Source organism: Triticum aestivum, chromosome 4A (genome assembly GCF_018294505.1).
Source record: "Triticum aestivum cultivar Chinese Spring chromosome 4A, IWGSC CS RefSeq v2.1, whole genome shotgun sequence".
Taxonomy (NCBI): Eukaryota; Viridiplantae; Streptophyta; class Magnoliopsida; order Poales; family Poaceae; genus Triticum; species Triticum aestivum.
In genome coordinates, this window is record NC_057803.1 from 368851670 (window position 1) to 368860940 (window position 9271).

Sequence of the window (9271 nt, forward strand, 5' to 3'; positions counted from 1 at the left end):
ACTTGCATACATACCTGGTTCATTATGTGACAGCAGTATGCATGATAGCTTGCTTATCAATTGTTCGCTCCAAATTATCTAATCTGTATGAATGGTTACATTAGTGTAGAATATATCCAATGCCAATGTTTTTTTAAGCTCTGCATTGTTCTTGTAAGTACATGCTATCCTTTATCAGTGTACTTATAATGAGAGGTCGTTGTTCATGTACCATCACTGTGCAGCTTATTTTCCTTTGCCCTCCATTTTCTACACATCAGATCTATATTTACTCTTACCATAAGGTTGGTACTGAAGAAGTTTAGCTATGCATTTCTCTTGGCCGTACCTTTTTCCTATATCGCTGCACTTACATTTATAGCTACTTGGTTATGTAGCATCTCTCTTCATCTTATCTTTAGTATTCTCCATTTTTCGTATATTATCACATCTATATTTACTCTTAACAAAATGTAGAATAAAGGCAATGCTTTTGAAGAAGATTCTGTGGTAAACTTATTGAATTGCCCCCCCCCCATCAGCATGGACAAGGCCTTTATAGAGCCTTTCTTCACCAATAATGTAAGTTTGTCCATCTCAAGCCTTCAAACTTTGTTGTATATATTTGGTTAGGCATGACTGCAATAGCTATTTATTTTTGGTGTTTGCATCAAATTGCTTGTTTAAAGTTTATTATGTAGTTCATAAACAAAAGTTTGTCCTTTCTCAATTTAAGTTTTCAGTTGTACAACCAAGTTCCTTCTTCATACCATGTAAATTAAACTATACAGAGCAAGTGATCTTCTTTTGCATTGCATGTATGCTTCTGTTCTTCATCTGTAATCCAGTGGTGTGGTGAACCTACCCACTATGGCACAATGTCATATTCTTCAATGTCTTAACTATGAACAATGTCATATCATTCTACTATTATTTAAACCGTCTCTTTATTTGCCAATCTGAAATGGTATAAATTGACAGCACACTAACCATTGATACTTATGAGTTCTCGATCTGTAATCCAGTGGTGTCGTGAAGCTGCCAACTCCTTCACAATGTCATTTCCTGCCATGTCTTGAACTGAACAATACCATATTGTGTTAATGCAATTTTAAACTGTGTCACTTTATTCGTCAGTAAGAAATGTGATGAATTATCAGCACTGATACTTTTATGTGCAAAACCTGTCATCTGTCTGCTTGTTTATCTTTTAGAGTGAGGAAGATATAAGTGTTGAACAAGCGCAGTCTCATCATCTTGCTCAGCTGCTTGCGCTGCAGCTCCCCAGCAGGGCTAACCTTTCTTGAACTCTATTGAAGTGCTGTCGGTTTTGTATATTATTTTGTCAGCGTGTTTATTTGCACTGGTGGTGATCTTTGTTACCCAGTGTATGTATGTCTGCTTGTGCTTTATTATCATAGTGGCGAATTTTGATGCCCAGTGGATGTAACATGCCGTAATTTCTTTATTGTATAGTCTAGGTTTTTTCTTATTCACGATGTTGCAGTTATTTTACTGTATATATATCCTTTCTTTGCAGTAAACCGGCCAAACTGTAAAATTACGTGTGACACCCCAAAATTTTTAACCTTGTTTTAATAAATTAAATTTTTTCCAGGAAATTAAAACTTTTATTTTCTGGGCTCCCTTTTTATTTTTGAACCTTTTTCTCCCTTGTTATTATGGAGTTTTTTTTCCAAAATGAAAACTTTGCAAAATATGTTATTGGACTTGTTTAACCTCTCAAGAAAAACTCTTCTTTTATTAGTATAACTAATTACATAATTAATTTGCCTGATCTTTATTTTCTTGAAAATTGGTTTTCATGGTTACATGGCCATATTTGAACTACAACCATTTGATAAATTCACAAAAAGTTCCAACCAAAATTTGGAGATGTCATGTGATGTTTTTAAATAACTTTTATGCAAAAATATCTTTTATTCATGTAATATTTTGAGCTCTGCATCAATTTTTCTTCTCTGGTCCAGAGTGCAATTTTGCACTACAACCCATTTAAATATTTCTTTCTGGCCTCCACCAAAATTATGGGATGTTGGTAGTAGCATATGATTCAACATTATGCAAAAACCTAGTGCTGTTCTTTGAAAATTTTGAGTGAATCAACCTCTTTTCCATTCTGGTCCAGCCTTGTGATTTCTACTGCAACCCTATTTATTTTTGCTCCAGTAACCTTGTGCCTTCTCCTACTTGTAGACAGCCCTACCAAACCCCTAAGTCCAGGAGCATGCACCCATTTGAATATTTTTGGTTCATGAAATAATGCCATTTATCTCCTGTCCAGAATTGTAGTTTTGCAAAACTTGCACTAACAAGTTTGTGCTTTTCACAAACTAACCTCACCACCCTCTTATTCATCTAAAGAGACCCCACTCTGGAAGTTTTGGCCACTCCAAGAAATGCCTAGGTGCCTGCGGCATTTTGTCAAACACCTAGAGTGCATGAACAACTTTGACATAAATTTTGTCATTGCACTGTGAACTTGCACCTCTGATCAAACTAACCTGTCCACTAAGCCTCTAGATGACTTTAACCTAGGTCTGTTAAACCCCAACCTCACCCGAGACCTCTAGCATGCCCTGGCATTTTGTCGAGCATGTTCCGTGCGTGCTCTGGGCGCGAGCAGAGCACGCGTTTTGCATGTGCCGCGCCCGAGCCGCCACGTCGCGCCCCTGGGTTTGGCCCGCTCTGCAGAGCCGCGCCACGCGCTCCCCTTCACACCGCAACGCACCAAGAGCCCTTCGCCACGGCTCCGGCAAGCCAGGAGCTAGCCGCCACGACCGCCCGATAGCCCCTGCTCATGTCGGCGCCACCCGAGCCTCTCCCGCTCGCCACCTGCCCTAGCTACAGAATGGCGGTCGCCGACGACCTTATCCGCGGCCACTGTCGGAACCGACCCCAATCACCTATTTCAGGAGCCCCGAGCTCGTCTCCGCACGCAGGCAGTCCCAAGCCATCTCCCTAGGACCCCCATTGGTAGCCAATCGACCCGGGGAGGTCTCCTTCCCCATCTCCGGCAACCACGGCCGCCGCCACTACCTCGTTCATTCTGGCACCACCAGGGCCTCCCCCTTTCCGTTCTCTTCACCAAGAACTCCCTCTTCCTCCCGTGAACCGTTCCCCCTGCTCGATTATGATCGGGACTCACCGCGGGATAAAAATCACTTTGCCCGACGGCCACCGTCCGCCGCGAAGCTCGCCGCCGGCAGCTCCGTCCACCCCCGAGACCGTAACGACTACCAGAGTGACCGTCTCGATCCCCTGAGCCCACGGGTGACCTCCGTTTCCTGAGCGATGCCGCCGTTCGCCGGCGAGCATCGCCGGAGTCCCGCCTCCTCTCGGGGCAGAGGAAGAGGAGGGAGGTCGACTAGTCAAACCTGACCAGTGGGTCCCCCGGGCCCACTTTCAGTGACTCATGCGCCGCCCATGCTGGATAAGTGGAGGCGTAAAGGCTCAAGTACGTCTCCTCTGTGCGAAAGCGTAATTCCATTCAAACCGTTTTCTTTTCTGGATTTTCTTTTAAAAACAGATTTTGAACAAAGCTTTGACTGTCTATAACTTTTTAAATATAACTCCAAATGAATTGATTCTTTTTCATACATCTCTCAAATTTTGTCTAGTTTATTTTAAGATTTATTTGAAAATTTTCCAAACAACTTTTTTGTACTGTTTTTGAAATATGTGTTATTTGCATAATTTTGAAAATAGGATTTTTGAAGAGAAGAAAGCTTTCAAAAGATTTGGAGTGCACCCTGCCTTTCCACACCATGAAGGCAAGCATCTTGAACCCTGGCATAATATTTCTGGTGTGGTAGTTGATACGATTATAGCACCACCTCATTTCGGAGAACTCGTTATTTTATGTGGTGATACGATCATTTGGATGAATGCCTATTAGTGATTTTCCTTGTTGTTGCGAATGTATATACTTGTGATGGTAATCATCCTTATGTGCCTTGCATGCATGCCGGAAAGGAATCCGGGAAAGCCTCTGCCTTGGGTAGGAGTGAGCTTGTCGCCGGTCCCCGTCGGGACGGTTATGTCCGGTATGGCATAGTAAGGTATAATGGGTGGTGATTTCGTCGGATGAAATATATTTGATATGCATGTCATGCAGGGAACTCATAAGCCTCCTGAGTCAGCCATAGATCGAGTCTTGTTCCGGTAACCCCCATACTTGTTTCGTACTGCCACTGGTCCCTACCGTAGGTGGGGTATGGTTTAGTAAGTTGTTAACCCTTGTCTTGGCACACACCGTATAGAAAGGCCATGGTGGAAGATACCGGTTGTAGCCGGTAGGCATGCCACCTGGTCCGGGGGCATGGGTGTATCCGGTTGGGACCGAGAGGGGGGCACCCCTTAGAGCGCGTGATAGAAATTTGATCCCATGCTACGCGAGGTTGTAGCCTCCCCACTTAGAGTTTTGCTTAACATGTGTCATGGGTGATTCCAGACACGAGTAAAAGCTGGTGTGTGCAAGTCAGGTGTGTTTCAATTAAAAGACCGTAGACGGAATTAGTACGATGGACTAAAGGAATCCGTTACTCGTGGGTAAAGAGTACACCCTCTGCAGAGATATTAAACCTATTCGAATAGCCGTGTCCATGGTTAAGGACTACAGTCTGGGATGGGTCAAGTGTCGGTCTTAGTGTCGGTCTTCGGAGGAGAAACTACTAAACCCGAATATTGATTATGACTTGTGATATATGATGGATATGATTATTATCATTATGGACTAACCGTTTGCATTGTTTGAAATAATGAATATCCTTGGGACGGTACCACCCCCTGGATATTCACTATGATTATGTATATATATAAGCCCTTTATGTGGCGTCGCTCAGACGCCCGACTGTGGCAGGTTCGTTATTTCATTTACTTACAAGCCCTTTATGTGGTGTCGCCCAGACGGCCGACTGTGGCATGCTTGTTATTTTATTTACTTCATAAGCCCTTTATGCGGTGTCGCTCAGACGCCCGACTGTGGCATGCTTGTTATTTTATTTACTTCATAAGCCCTTTATGTGGTGTCGCTGAGACGCCCGACTATGGCATGCTTGTTATTTATTTACCATATAAGCCCTTTATGTGGTGTCGCTAAGACGCCCGATTGAGGCATGCTCACTTTTACTATCCTTTCGAGACGTCGCTTCAGACATCCGATCGGTGCGTTTTAATACTATTCTATCATTACCTATTACTGTTGCATATAAATAACCTGCTTGCATGCATCGGGATTTTATTTTCATGACTGACGTTGTGATTATAGAATATTTTCAGAGCATGAATATTGTTTGCTATATTATACCCGTGTTCATAATGTTTGTGAGTACATTCAAAAGTACTCACTGGCTTGTCCCTGGCTATTGTCTTGGCCAGATTGCTTGCTTGGAGAGGAGCGTTGCGATGACAGCCTCGGAACCTAAGCAATGGTGATAGCAGCCTCGCGAAGATAGGAGTTAACCTGGTCAGCTGTTCCTGTGGGAAATGGAGTCCCATAGACCGTGGTGAACCACAAACCGCTTCCGCCATCGACCACTAGAAACCAATTGTTGTACTCACAGACCCGAATGGTCTTGTACTACACATTTTGTATTTTTGCTTGGAATTTCTGTATCAAGTTGGTGCCTCATCAACTAACAGTAATCCTGGGGCTGGTGAGCACAACAGCCATTTTCTGGAAATTAATACCCGGAAAACCGGTCGCGACAGACTTGGTATCAGAGCCAGGCTGACCATTGGCTAATCCTATCCTAGCCAGGTCAATAAACCTAGGTTAACCAACCCACTAGACCTTAACCGAACCCCAGCCAAGCTTCCCTTGCAAGATAGCCATACAGTGACCCGACACCTTTTGGCAGTCGGTGCCCAACCTATTAGCCTAACCTGTCAATCATGCGCCAGTGAGCGAATCCTGAATAGTCTTTTTCGCAAGCGGGCGAAGGAAGACTCCGTCCCCTTTTCTATAAAAGGGCACGCTAGCCTCGACTCAGCACAACACAGCCGCTACCCAAAACCGAGCCTTAATGCCTGGCCCCGTCGTGCACAATGAGACCACAGCAACCAACCTTGGAGGCTTTGTGACCATACTCGCAAACCTCACCCGTCATGCCTACGCGTTAGAAGAGCCCCCAGAATATGTTGTGTACCAAGGACCCATGAGCAATGAGAGCCGACAATTCTGGGCCACTGTACACATCTACGGTAGGGGTCTAGCGCTCGAGCGCCCCTACAGGTTCACCGGAAGGACAACTTCCTTTGAGCCTCAAGCCATCCAACTAGCTGCTCGAGAGGCTATAGTTCATCTCCGGCACTTGTCACCCAGAGTTAACTGTCGCTCGTTCCACTACTACCCCGGACGTGAAGGGTATGGTAGGCCACCCAAGTTGCCAACGGAGATCACGAGAGAGATCCTGCATTGTTGCATCTAGTGCGCTATGTAGGTGCACTAGAGGAACTGTTCGATCAAATCACCATTAACCTAATCGCAGCTCGTGGAGAGCTGGTTCGTCGAGCCCCGGCGAGAGAAGAGAACGAGCCCAACGCCGACAACCCAGTCGTGCTGTTTGGACACCCGATCGAGTCCCTGAGATCTGCCCCAGCCGTCGGCCAAGGTGCTTTGGTGACCCCAGAAGTTCTTCGTCGCCTCTTGGGAGCACACTCCAACAGGGTTGTGGCCAACAATTCCCGAGATGGTCATCATCGCTACCCCGAGCCTGCAGCCCCTCAACCCACTCCAGCTAATCCCGATAGTGAGACCAGAGGAGAAGCCTCGACATCCACAAGGCACGCCCGCTTGGATATAAACGAGGTAGACTAAGTCACTCGAGTAGTGTCGAGTCCCAGTGTATCCTCACTTTGTAATCGTGTGACCTTGTAAATAAACGCCGCCTATTGTTGTGCCTCTATAGCCTTACATGGATATGACAACATGCAGTATAAATTTCTATCCAAGACATAGTTACAAAAAACCTCTCCGACAACCCCCACAGTAACACGTCACATTAGTGTATCTGTGGCTTGACCCCAACCCGTGGAGCAGAGCTGGAAATTTCATTGCCATTCACCACGGTAAAATGACCCAGCTCCGGTGCTATAAAAAGGCCACCACGTGACCTTGCCAAGCACCCCTCATCTTGTGCACCATCCTCACAACCATTTCTTGCCATGCCGAGCCCTAGTGTTTATTTGAGAACCCCAGATGCAACCCCGGGTAGTTTTGTCAAAATATTGTGGGATTTTACCTGCAGTACCATGGGCGCTACCCAGCCACCCCAGTACGAGCTGTTCAAATTGAGAATCACTCCTTCCACCTCGAGATATTGGGTAGCAGTACACATCCCTCCCGTAAACTCAAACCAAGACCCAACGGAGGTCTCCTTCGTAGGGAAATCTATGCCGACCCCGCATATGGCCATAGAAGCTGCTGTATACGAAGCGCTTGCTCGCCTTCGATTCGCGGTACCCTATGCCAACGAACGAGGATATTATTACTTTCCGAACCGTGCAGCACCCGGAGGAGTAAAATCTTTTCCCGGTGGACGAATTGAGAGAGACCCAGTCCTGGCCAACCTTGTCCAGTACGCCATCGCTCAAGAATGTTTAACCCAACGTGTGATGGGTTATCTCCAGAGCCTCGCAGATTTAAATCCTCAGATCGCCATCGGCAGATCACTAAGGCCCGACCAGGAGAGACGCGTTCATCGGTTGATCAATTCGCTCTCCCCAATAGAAGAGGAGTGTGTCCCAGTACCAGAGACATTTTCTCGGGACCCCGTCCAGTTACCGTTCCATTTTAGACGTCGCTGTTGTGTTCATTATTGCAACATTTATTTATGTGTTGTAACTTATGCGTGATACCCTGAGCTTGTGCGATGAGTCAATTATTTGGCTTCTACTAATGTGTGTAGTTTTTGTTGTGGTTTATGCTCCTTTAAGTTAACCAATTTCCCTCGCGAAAAATCCTGGAGTGAGATTTTTTTTGCTGCATCGTACACCTTCTCACGACGTGGATTATTTAGTTTCACACAGCACCACGGCAGCAGACTCACAACCGCTCGAACACCTACCCTGCTTGCAAAAACACGTAACTGTGGAGTATTTGTTTTTCAAAAACAATCCTTAGCAAATCTCGAGGACGAGATTTTTCTTAAGGGGGGTAGTGTTGTGACACCCCAAAATTTTGAACCTTGTTTTAATAAATTAAATTTTTTCCAGGAAATTAAAACTTTTATTTTCTGGGCTCCCTTTTTATTTTTGAACCTTTTTCTCCCTTGTTATTATGGAGTTTTTTTTTCAAAATGAAAACTTTGCAAAATATGTTATTGGACTTGTTTAACCTCTCAATAAAAACTCTTCTTTTATTAGTAGAACTAATTACATAATTAATTTGCCTGATATTTATTTTCTTGAAAATTGGTTTTCAAGGTTACATGGCCATATTTGAACTACAACCATTTGATAAATTCACAAAAGGTCCAACCAAAATTTGGAGATGTCATGTGATGTTTTTAAATCACTTTTATGCAAAAATATCTTTTATTCATGTAATATTTTGAGCTCTGCATCAATTTTTCTTCTCTGGTCCAGAGTGCAATTTTGCACTACAACCCATTTAAATATTTCTTTCTGGCCTCCACCGAAATTATGGGATGTTGGTAGTAGCATATGATTCAACATTATGCAAAAACCTAGTGCTGTTCTTTGAAAATTTTGAGTGAATCAACCTCTTTTCCATTCTGGTCCAGCCTTGTGATTTCTACTGCAACCCTATTTATTTTTGCTCCAGTAACCTTGTGCCTTCTCCTACTTGTAGACAGCCCTACCAAACCCCTAAGTCCAGGAGCATGCGCCTATTTGAATATTTTTGGTTCATAAAATAATGCCATTTATCTCCTGTCCAGAATTGTAGTTTTGCAAAACTTGCACTAACAAGTTTGTGCTTTTCACAAACTAACCTCACCACCCTCTTATTCATCTAAAGAGACCCCACTCTGGAAGTTTTGGCCACTCCAAGAAATGCCTAGGTGCCTGTGGCATTTTGTCAAACACCTAGAGTGCATGAACAGCTTTGACATGAATTTTGTCACTGCACTGTGAACTTGCACCTCTGATCAAACTAACCTGTCCACTAAGCCTCTAGATGACTTTAACCTAGGTCTGTTAAACCCCAACCTCACCCGAGACATCTAGCATGCCCTGGCATTTTGTCGAGCATGTTCCGTGCGTGCTCTGGGCGCGAGCAGAGCACGCGTTTTGCACGTGCCGCGCC